The 12,542-nt window shown below is 55.3% G+C and overlaps 1 protein-coding gene across 1 annotated transcript in view; it reads left to right on the forward strand.

Annotated features, from left to right (window-relative positions):
- The window catches only part of TSPAN11 (tetraspanin 11), a 48,757-nt gene continuing 36,215 nt past the window's right edge, over nucleotides 1-12,542 (forward strand). Inside the window, exon 1 of the mRNA XM_072954835.1 lies at nucleotides 1-137. The gene's annotated coding sequence lies outside the window, so the exon portion shown is untranslated. The remainder of the gene's footprint in view (nucleotides 138-12,542) is intronic.

Consider the following 12,542-nt stretch of genomic DNA (forward strand, 5'->3'; position numbering starts at 1 on the left):
TTGGAGGGGCGCGGGGGTGGGCGCTCGGGAGGCGGGGCGCGGCCGCAGGAAGTGCCGAGCGCGGGGCTGAGCGCTCGCTGCCTCGGACCCGCGGGCCCTGCCAGGCCCCCCACACCCACCCTCGGTGCCGGCGGCGGGTAAGTGCGGGCGGGGGCGCGCGAGGGGGCCCGGCGGCCGCTCCGGGTCCCGCGGGGCCCCGGAGCTGGAGCCGGAGCCGGGGCGCGGGCCTGGCGGGCAGGGGCAGGACTTGGGTGAGGGTGGGGGCAGGAGGGAGGCGCCCGCGCGCCGGGGTGCTGTGTCCACAACTGTCCTCGGGGTCCGCTGTGTCTGGGGCGGGAGCTGCGGCTCTCAGCGCGCGGCTGTGCCTCCTCCAGACGTCATTCTCTTTGTCCACCCCGACTCCTGGTGCCTGGCTCTTACCACAGGCTGGAGGTGGCAGCTCCAGAGCCGCGCTGGCTAGAACCGGACAGTCCTGGGCTCCGTGCCCCAGGGTTTGCTCAGCGCTGGCAGCTGGCGTGTCTGCTGCAGGCACAGGACTGTTCTGGGCGGATCTGTCTGCCTGTGCAGGGTTGCCCACGAGTCCCACGGTGCATCTGTGTGTTCGTGGGGACCCAGCCCTGCGGGCCCTGTCACCTGTGTTTCCTGCGGGTTCCCGTGCGTGCAGTTGTCTGGCGTGGCACACAGGGACGGAAGGTGTGGAAGGTTCTGGGGTGCGTTGTTTTCACCAGCGTGTGTGCACACGCGTGACTTGGCTGTAAGACATGAAGGAGGCGGGGCTCCGGGGAGCCCCTCAGCCTGGGTCTCGGTTGCCAAGTCTGTGCTGGTGGTCTGGGCACGTGGGCACACATGGTGAGGCAGGGGGGCACGGACAGAAAAGGCAGCTTCTGGAAATGCCCCTCGTGCTGAGGGCAGGTGGAAGCGTGGGGAGAGGACTGGGTGCTGTTAGGCCAGAGTGGATGGTCTGTGTTTAGGCTGCGGGCAACGGGATGATAATGAAAGACGCTGCAGTTGGAGCCTGGAGACCGGGTTTGAGTCTGAACCTGGTGGTGGCCACTAGGATGGTAGTGGTGTACCTGTGCCTGTCATTCTGGGGCTCAGCTGCCTTGTGTGCAACATAGGACGAGCAACCTGTCCTGCTTGCCTCGTGAGGTGCCTGGGGCTCCCACTAGCTCACCCCCAGGAAAGTGCTTTGACAGCAGGAGGTCTCCCAAAGCAAAGGGGCAATGCTGGGCCCACGGCGCCAAGTCAGGGCTTTGGGGGGCGCTTCGGGGGCCTGGTCTGCAGGTTGTGGAAGGAGCTGTCTTCCTGCTGCTCCCCAGGGCCGTCCAGAGAAAGGAGCGTCTGCCCGGGACCAGGTCTCCATCCCTGGTGGGTGAGGTGTGTGCAGGCCTGTGTGGGCCGTCCAGCAGCACAAGAGGAGCCGGCTTGGCTGGTCTTTAAATCGTAGCCCTGGAGCAGCGGGGCTGTGCCGAGCGCCTCCGCCAGCTGAGCCGGGACCTTCACACCCGCCGGCTGGATTTTCTTCTTGTGCCACCACTGGCAGCTGCCTGGGGCATCTTCTGCAGTTCGCAGCCTGGAGATGGGAGAGGAGGAAGCGCTCTGTCCTAGGTCACCAGCCTGGGCTGTCACCCTCAGGGTTCTGTCTCCTGGTGACAGAGCCTCCAGCCCCCCGGACCAACACTGTTCCTTCGGAGGAGGCCAAGGAGGGTGTCCAGAGTCCTGTAGCCCCAGACTTTGAGACACGACTGTGATTTGTCACTCTTGGGTGTCACCTGTCACCAAGGCTTCTTGGCCTGTAGTAGGAGCTGTTCAGTAAATACTGCAAAAGTAAGGTGCCCTGGCCCGGGGAGCCTGGAAACCCGGATGAGGTCCAGCTTGGCTCCCTGCCCACCGCATGACCTGGGGAGAGGCCCTTCACCTCTCTGCGTCTGTTTCCTCATTGCTTAAAAGCAGCATCTTTCCAGATGATCGTTCTGATCTCGGCTCACGTTACCCGTCCTCACGGAGGAAGTGACCCCTTATCTAAAGTAGCTGCCTCCCAGCCTCGGTCACATCGCCCTGATCGGTTCCCTTCAGAGCACTCTGCGCCGTCTGAACCTCTCTCTGCTGTACCAGCCACACCGAGAGCCTCGTGGTAGAGAGGACTCCTTGTCCTGTTGCCTGCGGGCTCACGGCGCCTGGAAGCTAGTGGCTGCTCCAGAAAGGCTGTGTCTGTGGGCGAATCACCAATTAAGGGGGATGGGTGTGTGTCTTTCAGACTGTGGTCCCGGGAGCTTTTAGGGGGAGCGGCCCCACAGGCAGGCCCCTGGGCTCCGCGCACCCCCAGCTCGAGGCTGATCTGAACTGCAGACTGCCTTCTAGGTAGGACTTTGTTTCAAGAAATGGCCCTCCCACCAAAATAAAACTAGAAAACTATTGTGTCAGAAGGCGATGGGGCCTTTTCTACTCCAAGTTGAAATAACAGTCCTGGGGCCGGGAGTAGCACACCCCCGGCCCTCGGAGGGGACCGAAGGCCGTGGCTCAGACCCTCAGCGCCGTCGCCCCACCCGGCGTCTCTGCTTGGCCATGGGATTCCTCATGTAGTGATTTTGTTGCAACTGCTTCGATTTCCTGAGTTTGGGGTCAGGGTTAATGTGAAAGTGGTTTTGCATGCAGTACAGCAGTGGGAGTCCGGGGCTCTGGACCAGGAGGACACAGTGGACACTGCAGAGAGGATAGGACGCACGCTGGGACTGGAGAGCCGCCCGTCTGTCATCGTCCTGCCTCGGGTGTGTCCCGGGCAGACTGCCTGTGTGGGTCTCACCCGGGAGTTTGCTCAGCTGGGTTTTTCTTGAGGAGTTGGCCCTTCTCTCTGAGCAATTCCTGAGCCCAGAGGCCTCGGTGGATATTTAAGCAGCCATGTCAGCTCCATGGAAAACATCCCCCATTTGTCTCTTCCTATAAATTCATTTGTGAATGGTGGGGTGACTCCCAAGTCCAGTGCTGTGCCCGGTTTTGGGCACAAAATGCAGGTTAACCGTCACCTTTGCTGAGCCCTGGGAGCGGGGCATCAGTGATGGGGTGGGGAAGGAGGTTGAGCTGTTCCGGGGAGTGTTTCAGATGGCTGGTTGAGGAGGGAGACTGGAGAGAAATGGGGAGAAGGGACCCGAGTGCAGACAGAGCTGTCTGTTCATCCCTTTGACCGTTGACCTTGCTTCTTGTACGTGTCCCTGCTGGGCAGACTCTTGTGGGCTCCCGGGTCCATGAGGTTTGTAACCTCCAAGACAGCACAGGCAGAGGACAGAGCCCACAGAGGTGGTGGAGGGAGGCGAGGGGCCCGGGGATCGGGATCGACATCCACACGTTCACCAGAAGCCTTGACCCTCCAGGCCCGAGAAATCCACAAAGCCCCGGCCCCGACCTCCGGGCGTCTAGTGGTGAAGGAGATGAAATTAAGTCCCAGGAGGAGAGGGGGGAACAGCTGAGTGCAGACTGTGGGGAGTGGGGGCGGGGGCCTCACCCAGGCCACAGCTGGAGCCCAGAGAAGGATCCAGAAGGATCAGGGAAGTGCCGGTGAGGGCAGAGGGCCCGGCGGACGTCCAGCGTCTCTGTGACCTCACTAAGCCCTGGACACCTAAGGGATGGTCTCTTATGCCTGGTCTGAGTTCGGGTGCCCAAGGCAAGCGTGGAGGCGATGCTCAGCGGAGGGGCCCGGAGTGCCCACGTGTCCGCGGACAGCAGTGAACAGTTTGGGGAAAGGTTCACAGCGAGAAGGGCTTGCTGGAGGTGAGGGCCGTGCAGCTGTCTCCCCTTCATACTGGGGAGGCACTCGGCCTCTTCCCGGTTACCCCTGAGGCCAGTCCTGCCCCTTGCCCCCTCTGGCCAGAGTCTCTCGTCCAGTGTTCACTGCCCCCACCCCCTGGGGTGCACAGGTGGCCCTTCTTAAAGGCTTAAGGAGCCTTGCTGTCAAATACCAAGAATTCAAGACCCGAGAGGGTTACAGAGGCTCAGGAAATGTTAGCGGGGAAGTTGCTGTGCCGGGTGCCTGGTCTGCCGAGATCATGAGGCAGGTGCCTCTCTGATGGTTAGTGGAGGGTGACCAGAGGTGGTTCTCACCCTTGTCCTGAGTGACGGATTCCTCCTCTTTTTTTTAAACCCGGACCTCATGCTTTGAAAGTTATTTTAGCATCCAAACTTTAGTATAAATGACAGTGTGTTTCTTCATCGGAAAAAATTAACCAAAGACCATAAAACTGTAAGGGACTGCATTATCCAGGGCCCACCTGTCTGCTTTGTATCATTTACATTTTTTTAAAAAAAAATCAGCTTCTGTCATTTACTAACAGATTCAGTTAAGAGCTTTAAAGGGCTCAGAAAAGAAAAGAACAAAAGATGAGAATGAGCTGGGGCCATGCAGTTTGTCTGAGATCTGGCACAGAGTGCAAAATTTTAATAAGAAAGTATCATCTATCCTGGTTGATCGTGTTGGGTGGCAGCTGGACTTGGCAGCATCTTTGAAGGTAAAGGCCCGACCTCCTTGAAATGTTGCAAAGGGGTTTCTCTCTCCCAAGCCCCTCCAGGTGTCTGACATTTGGGCAACAGTGTCGCAAACCCTGGTTTCAAAATCCTGTTCCCCCCCACCACTTGAGGAGGGCAGTTACATTTATTGACTTTCTATTTCTGGCAACGAGCACAAAGCTGGGCAAACAGTCGGAGTTCAGCAAATGTCCAGTGGGTGGATATTTCAGGAAGGATTTATCAGGCATCCCTAAAACTGTGCCTCAAGGAAAAAAAAACCCCTCGCTCGGGGCCCTTAGTTCAAAAAGCAGGAGAAAGTCCTGTTAAAGGTACTAAAATACAAAGTTTTTTCCCTTCTTCCATGACCCCTTTCTTGACTTGTCTTGATAATTTGGTTTTTTTTTTTAACTTGCTTTTTGATGACATTGTAAGTAAAGAAAAATTGAAATTGTAAACATTTGCATGAATTTTACAGTTCACCTTTACATCGGGCAGTGCCAGCTTTAAATGTAAAATTTGCAAGCAGAGCATCGAATGCAGAAGTGGAATCACCAGAATGACACAGTTCCCACGTCACAGCTCGAACGTGCACGTGTATTTGGTTCTCGTCCGTCTGGGGGGACAGGGTGCACAGAGCTAACTCAGCTGTTCTTGTTCCTTTCCTGACACACACACTCTTCAGCACACTCCACCTCGGGCCTAATGGCAAAGGAGGGGCAGAAAGGAAGAGAAACTCCGCGTGCCAGTGTTTTCTTTGCTTCTGTCATCATTTTTGGTGTAAGCTGTTCACGCAGCAGGAAGCAGCAGAAATAGGAAAGGACGGGGTATCACAGGTTCCTACGCTGGTCGTGTTTCTTAGACTGCATCGCTTTGTAGCCGAGCCCTGGTTGCAGCAGAGAGCCTGGCCTCCCGGGCTCTGTCCTGGACATAACCCCTCCCCTGTACTCGCTCTGAGGCTCTCTGGGCTCCAGGCGTCAAGGACGCCCTGGAATTCCGTGCTCCTGGGGCGCTGGGAACGCCAGGTCACATGAGGCTGGCCCGTACACTCCTCCACTCACATGCCCACCATCCCATGGGACGTCACTTGCAAAACACAAGTTCAGAGGTAAATATTAAGCATCCGAGATGGGACGGCCGAGCACTAAGCCAGACGCGGGGCCCTGTGAGGCTGCACAGGTTTCTGGCCCCTGAAGCCAGTGAGGGCCTCAACACTGACTCGCTCGTGGGGGTCACATTTTTTGGATGGTGGCCGGTTAGGGCAGATCTAATGCTTTAAATGGGTGAGCCGGTCAGGTGCCCTGGATGCCACATTAGTGATTTCTGTCTTTGGAAAACGCTGGAGGCTGCCGTTTCCTTCCCAGGTCTCCACCCTTCTGCTTCAAATCATTTGCATGTTTTAAAAGTCCACTTAGGTCATTCACTCACAGGTTCTAGTGGGTTTTAAAGGCTCAGGGGCAAAGAGCAAAGGACTGGGGTGGAGGTGGGTGTTGTCCATTTTGTCTGAGGTCTGGAAAAGACTGAAAAGCAAAAAGCCTCTCTCGGAGCTCTGAGGCCCATGCAGAGAAACCCCCAGCTGCTCTGGGCGCAATGGTTCTTACCGTGGAGCCAAAAAGGCCGGTTGGGATGGGAAGGGAGCAGCTCAGGGACCACGGCAGCCGTGCTCCCGGGGGCTAGAGGGAAGGGGGGGAGCGCCTGCAGGTGCCACGTGCCTCCACACTGCACTGCGGGGTGTGATTTGCACACAGAGGCTGAGGGAAGCCAGGAGTTTGACTCCAGAAGAAATAAACTGCTCTCTCTCTTCGGGGGAGAGAGGGTGGGGCAGGAAGTTAGGACTTGAGGCGCCAGGAGAGAACAAAATACTCAGGAGGCAATTAGCACTTTCTGGGAGTGCTGAGCAGATCGCTGAGGACGGGAAGTTCCAAGCAAACTAGGAAGCAAGTGCTGGTACCGCGAACTGAGGAGCGTGGAAGGAAGCCTCCCCTGTCCCCTTTTTAAAAAAAAATTTTATTGAAATATAGTCGATTTACAATGTTGTGTTAACTTCCGGTGTGCAGCTTCGGTTACATATATATGTTAGGTTATACATACACATGTATGCAGTTCAGGTGCACATGTGTGTTCCTTTTCACGTTCTTTTTCATGATGGGCGTTTCTTTCCACAGGGAATTGAACAATGTTCCCTGTGCTGCACAGTAGGGAACATTTTTAACGTAGGAAGGAAAACTGGGTTGGAGAAAACCATGGTGACAGCACGTGGAAGATGAGCGGGATGAGCCCGCCGCGCCGCGCCCTCGGGTCCTTTGACGGGGCTGCGTTCTACCTTGGTTTTACCTGACGGTGTGACTCATGCTCGCTGTGAATAGTGCTTCCGCCCTTAGATTCACTAGTTCCAGGACTGGCTGTTCTCCAGGGGTCTGCAAGCTGTTTCTGGATGACCTGTGAGGAGGATTTTTACATGTTTAAAGGGTTGAAACAAACAACACAAAGAAGACGGCAGAGGCCAGAGGCCTGCAAAGCCTGAAACCCTCGCTGGCTGGTCGTGTGCAAAAGCAGTTTGCGGAGCCCTAAGCATCAGACCCAGCCTGTGACGGCTGACAACTCAGCGCACCCCGGGCACGGTGGCTGGAGGAAGCTTAGCCTCCGAACCAGCTGTTCCTCCCTCTGAGACCCCAGCTGAACTCACCTGGGGTGCAGCCTGGGCGTGGGGTTTAAAAAACCCCTCCGGTGGTTCTGGTGCAGCTAAGGTTCAAAAGTTCTCAAAGTGAGGTCCAGGACCTGTGGCATCAAGTCCTCCAGCCGGTTAGAGATGCAAAATTCCAGGTTTCACCAGACCTGCCAGCTCAGGGACCTGGGGGGTGGGGGGAGGAAACTGTGCTCTAACGAGCCCTCCAGGGGATTCTGATCCCTCAAGTTTGAGACCATCGCGCTAAGGCTTGGCCTTTCAAACCTAGACCTGCTCGTTTGCAGGCAGATGTCACGGACAGTTAAGTGGCTGGCGGGGCATGGCAGGAGGAAGCCGGCAGGGCTGGGGGGACAGCGGGGCCTCGAAGGTTATTTCAGGGCTGGACATAACCGTGATTGTCATTTTACACCAACCAAGGGCCTGGGAGGTGAAATGAGGTGCAGGAAGCAGAACTTGGGACTAGAAGACCACTGCCAACAGCAACAGTGAATGCCTCCTTAAAGTTTGAGTTTTAGCTTTGGGCTCTATTTTTCATGACTAAGTATGTGTTATCCCTTTTACTATATTAACTTATAGAAATTGCCCATCTGGTAAATGCAGGGATTTAAGCTCACTTCTTCCTTTTTTAAGAATTTTATTATTTTTTATTGAAGTATACTCCATTTACAATGTTGTGTTACTTTCTGGTGCACAGCAAAGTGATTCAGTTATACATACACATGTCTATTCCTTTTCATGTTCTTTTTCACTGTAAGTTACTACAAGATACTGAATATAGTTCCCTGTGCTGTACAATAAGACCTTGTTGTTTATCTATTTTATATATAGTAGTTTGTATCTGTAAATCCTGAACTCCTAATTTATCCCTCCCCTCCCTCTTTCCCCCAGTAACCGTAAGTTTGTTTTCTATGTCTGAGTCTGATTTTGTTTTGTAAATAAGTTCATTTGTGTCATTTTTTTTTAAGATTTCACATGTAAGTGATATCATGTGGTATTTTTCTTTCTCTTTCTGGCTTACTTCACTTAGTATGACCATCTCCAGGTCCGTCCATGTTGCTGCAAATGGCATTATTTTATTCTTTTTATGGCTGCGTAGTATTCCATTGTATACATATACCACAGTTTCCTTATCCAGTCATGTGTTGATGGGCATTTAGGTTGCTTCCATGTCTTGGCTATTGTAAATAGTGCTTAAGCACACTTCTGGACTATCCTGAAATAATTAAAATAAACAATATATGCGTCTGGGAAGTCGGAAAGCTGTGTTGCTGACCTTCACGTCATAACTGAGGATGAACTCTGTTCTCCCAACCGACCTTCACGTGAGGACAGAGCCCCACAGGGTCCTTTGCCACCATTGCTGGCCCTCCAATGACGTAGCATGTGGGGCATTTTGAGGAATGTCCTAGGAATGAGAACCTATGATGGCCTGCCGTGTGCCGGGCACTGTGTGATGTTTTAACATACATTCTCTCCTGTAGTCATCACAGCACTGTTATCCCATTTTATCACTGTGAATGTTGAGGCACAGAGAGGTTAAAGACTTTCCCCAAATCCCAGAACGAACAGACGGCACTGCTGAGATTCAACCCGGGGGATGTCTGGCCTCAGAATCGGTGGGGATGGAGCTTGCCCATGGTCAGGATTCACATAGCATCTCAGTAAATCTAAGCAGGTGAGCCTAAAGACGTGTAAAGCAATTACTCCCTGCTCTCCCAAGCCTTGCCCAGTGTCCTCAGTGTCCGTGGAAGGCTGTGAGCCCACCCTCTCCACAGGCTGGATTGTTGATATACCATCTTAGAAAGAATTCAAGGACTGGAGGCACGTGGGCAACCAGAGATAAAGATACCATCTGGGTGGTCAGGAATGCAGTTGCTACCCGCAGAGCTGGCTGGGTCCTTAAATCCTTCCTTCCTCACTTTGGAAATTAGCAGCCAAATCGATAGATAAATTTTACGTACTTCCCATTATCACCGCCATCAGTAGTAATGAGGCGTTCTCTTAGCGTTCGCATTCCAAAGCGCTGGATGCTTGGTACCTCCTGATGCCCTGGTGTTGCTGGGCCTGGTTTCAACCAGAGGCCACGGGAGCTCAGGATCGTGCCTGTGGGCAGCGTTGTCGCTCGGCACCGCTGCTCCCCCGCCAAACCAGGAGCACTGGCCTTGAGTCCCAGCTCTTCTCAGACTCCCCCTGTGAGAATGGAGAAAAGGCACCCACCCTCTGGGTCTCCCCGGCCAACACAGGGGAGCAGACTGACTTCCAAGCCCCTCCTCCGTCTCCTAGACCTGGGACATGCAGACAGCTCTCCAGGCCTTGGGAGCAATGGGTAGCGATGATCCTGGCGGTGGTGCGATGAGTCCCCGATGAGAGAGCCCATGTGAACAATGTTCTGATGCCAAGTCCGTTTCTATAACATCCTCCCTCTGTAACTCGTGGAACTAAAGTTCTTTTTTGCAAGGAATTAGGGTAACATTGCGGGGGTTGCTGGTTAGTTGCCATGCGAGTACATTGTTTCCTTGCCCAGAAAGGTCAAGTATCTCGAAAAAGACAAGTTTCTGTGTGCTTGGCTCTCCTGCAGGGAGAAAATTCTAGCACTTTCCAAGGAGGGTTTATAAGTCCCTAGAAAATGTGTTTTCCCAGATCTGGGATGAAGAAACATGGTTTATTTATCAGGGAGCTTAGCAGTTTCCAAACTCTGTTCAATAAATTACATCATCTCCTGGACTTAAGACCTAACAGATTTACATGCAAGTCCCAGAGTGAAGACGGGGATTTAGAGTTGGATGCACGAGCCTTGCACGCACAAGCACAGATCTGTCAGTCCGTGTGCCGAGGCAGAAAGCAAGCTGAACGGGGCTCTGGAGACCCAGAACCCCTGCTTCCCTCCCCAGCTCTGCCTCCGCCGGCGTCCTTGGGGCCCGTGTGGTCTCTGAGCCTGCTATCCCTGACACACAGCCTTTCCCTGGGGAGGTCACTGTCCGGCCTTGTCTGTGTCTGCTCAAAACAGGAACCTTGACCTTTTGGTGGCGGGAAGTCAGAAACCCCTCTGGGGATGTGCTGAAACCTGTGGAACCTCAGCACAGCAATGGTAACGTTTTCTCATGCAGTTTCAGGGGCCTCCAAGTTACAGCTCCTTGGAAGGAGTGGTCTTTGAGGCTTGCTTACTGCTCAGCCGCGGTACCTGCTCCAGAAACAGGACGGGCACTATTTTGAAAGCAAATGAGAAATTGTCCCAATCCTCCTCTCTGGGACTGGAGATGAGTTTTTGTGTCGTTTGGACCTTTTTTTTCTTTTGTTCGTTTCCTGGTGCCTGGGAGGGTGCGTCTGTGCCTTTCTGATTCCCGGGAGCAGGAATGTCCGTAAGCCGAAGTAATATGCACCGAAACTAAGGCTTGTGTGGGAGAGCGCCTGCTCCCCCAGAGCACCCCCCCTCAGCCTGGCTGGTCCCGAAGAGCCACAGGCATTCAGACTCACATCGCCCCTCAGTGGAGGCGCTGCTGGTGTGATGGGTGGGGGTAGGGGCAGGCTGCCCGGCAACCGTGCTTGCTGGCCTTCATGGTCACTTTCTCGGGGGTCCTCACCGTCTTACTCCCACTGGGCTGAGGGAGAAACTGGCTCAGGTCCTTAGATGACCTGCCCAAGGTCACTCAGCCAGTCAGGGCGATACTAATTTTCCCTCCATGTATGTGACAGCCCAAACCAAACCTCAGAGCACCAAGCCCGAGGTGCCGTTCACCCCCTACCCCAGCTCCCTCCTAGCCTGGGGTGGGGGAGGAGAGAAGCCCCTCCCACCTGCCCCCGGGCTGGTTTACTAGCTGCCCGAGGACCTCCTCCAGGGTGCTCCCGGTGTCCTCCGCAGGCTCCAACCGGCGAGGCTTCCCAAGCAGTTCTTGGAAATTGCCCGGCCAAACACACAGGGGCTGCAGCTGTGGACCATCCCGGAGAGGCTGCCCTCTGCTGGGGACACCTCGCTGCCCTAGTGTCCCCAGGCGCAAGCCAAGGGCACAGAGCAGGGCGGAGGTGCTGGGCGGGAATCAGAGAAGCCGATGTGGCGGCAGAAACTGGGAGCAGCTGCGCCTCGGGAGCTGGCCTGGCAGGAACTAAGCTAGAGCGTGTCTCCGGGCGGCAGGCACCGGGAGCCCGGGCAGCAGGTGGGGGCGGAGCCCGGAAGGCCCCTCCAGGGCAGCTCGGGGGCTGGAGGAGGCGTGCATCTGTATCTCAGGCAAGGCTGTCGCACGTCCTTGAGCGCGTTTCCTCCTCTGTGAAGGGGGCGTCCTAAGGGTGCTGACCTCTTAGTTACCCTGAGAGCCCACCCCCACTGTCCTCACTGCAGCCGTCATCTGTGCAAGTGCCCAGCGAGCTCACCTCGGAGAGGCCGGACACTGCACCCTCGGGCCGCGAGCGGGGGCTTCTGCCACCCCGGGGCCAGGCCCGCGCGCCCAGGGTCAGAAAGTGAAATGGGGCTTTGGAAGACTTTGGCGGCTCTTCAGTTAAACGTGGAGTCGGGGTATCACCCGGAGTGCCACTCCTAGGCATCACCCAAGGGACTTGAAAACGGGCGTCCAAACAAAAACGTGCCCTTGAATGTTCACAGCAGCGCCACACGCAGCGCGCTGGGGCCGGGCTTCTCTGTGGCTCTGGCTTTGAGGCGCGTGGGGAGGGGACGCAGCGATCAGGTGGGCTTGGATGGGGGGGCGGGAATTAACACACCCCTTCGGCTGGAGAGGCCACGCTTCATCTGTTTTATATGTAGAGGTTCTGCACACAAATGTACTTGAAAGACCGTTTCACCTGCCAGAACACCAGCTTCCTCCTTGTGCAGATAAAGAGACAAAGCGGGGCAGTGACTTGCCTAAGTGCTGGCAGGTAGCGAGGGACATCCTGTGTTAGCTCCTTGCCTGCTGAAGTCTCTGTGAACTCTCACCGCATCCATTAGCGGACCCTCCTAGCATCCTTTTCTTTGGGGGTCATGGGAAAGGACCACCCTCGGTGCCCGTCCCTTGCCTGGGGACCAGGAGCACACACTCTCCCCGACCAAGTGCCCCTGGTGCGGAGCGCCAGCCTTCCCTGGGGGTGATGGCCAGACAGTCCCCCGGACAGGGGCCAAGGCACATGCCTCCAGGTGGGCGATGAGAAGAAAAGCTCTTTCTAGGGGGGACGCACAGCTCCACTCATCCAAGGAGGCCAGGGGTTACCATACAGCTCCCCCTCTGAGTGTGGGAAAAACTATAGACTGTTCTCTTCTCTGTAATTAAGCTGATTTTAGTGGGATCAGTAAGTGCATGTGACGGCAATGCATTGTTCCTTTTAAAGGGCTTTTTGAGACCTGGAGTAACTGAAGTAAAACCCGTGCTCTTAGTTC

The sequence above is a fragment of the Vicugna pacos genome, chromosome 34, assembly GCF_048564905.1.
Source record: "Vicugna pacos chromosome 34, VicPac4, whole genome shotgun sequence".
NCBI classification, from domain to species: Eukaryota; Metazoa; Chordata; class Mammalia; order Artiodactyla; family Camelidae; genus Vicugna; species Vicugna pacos.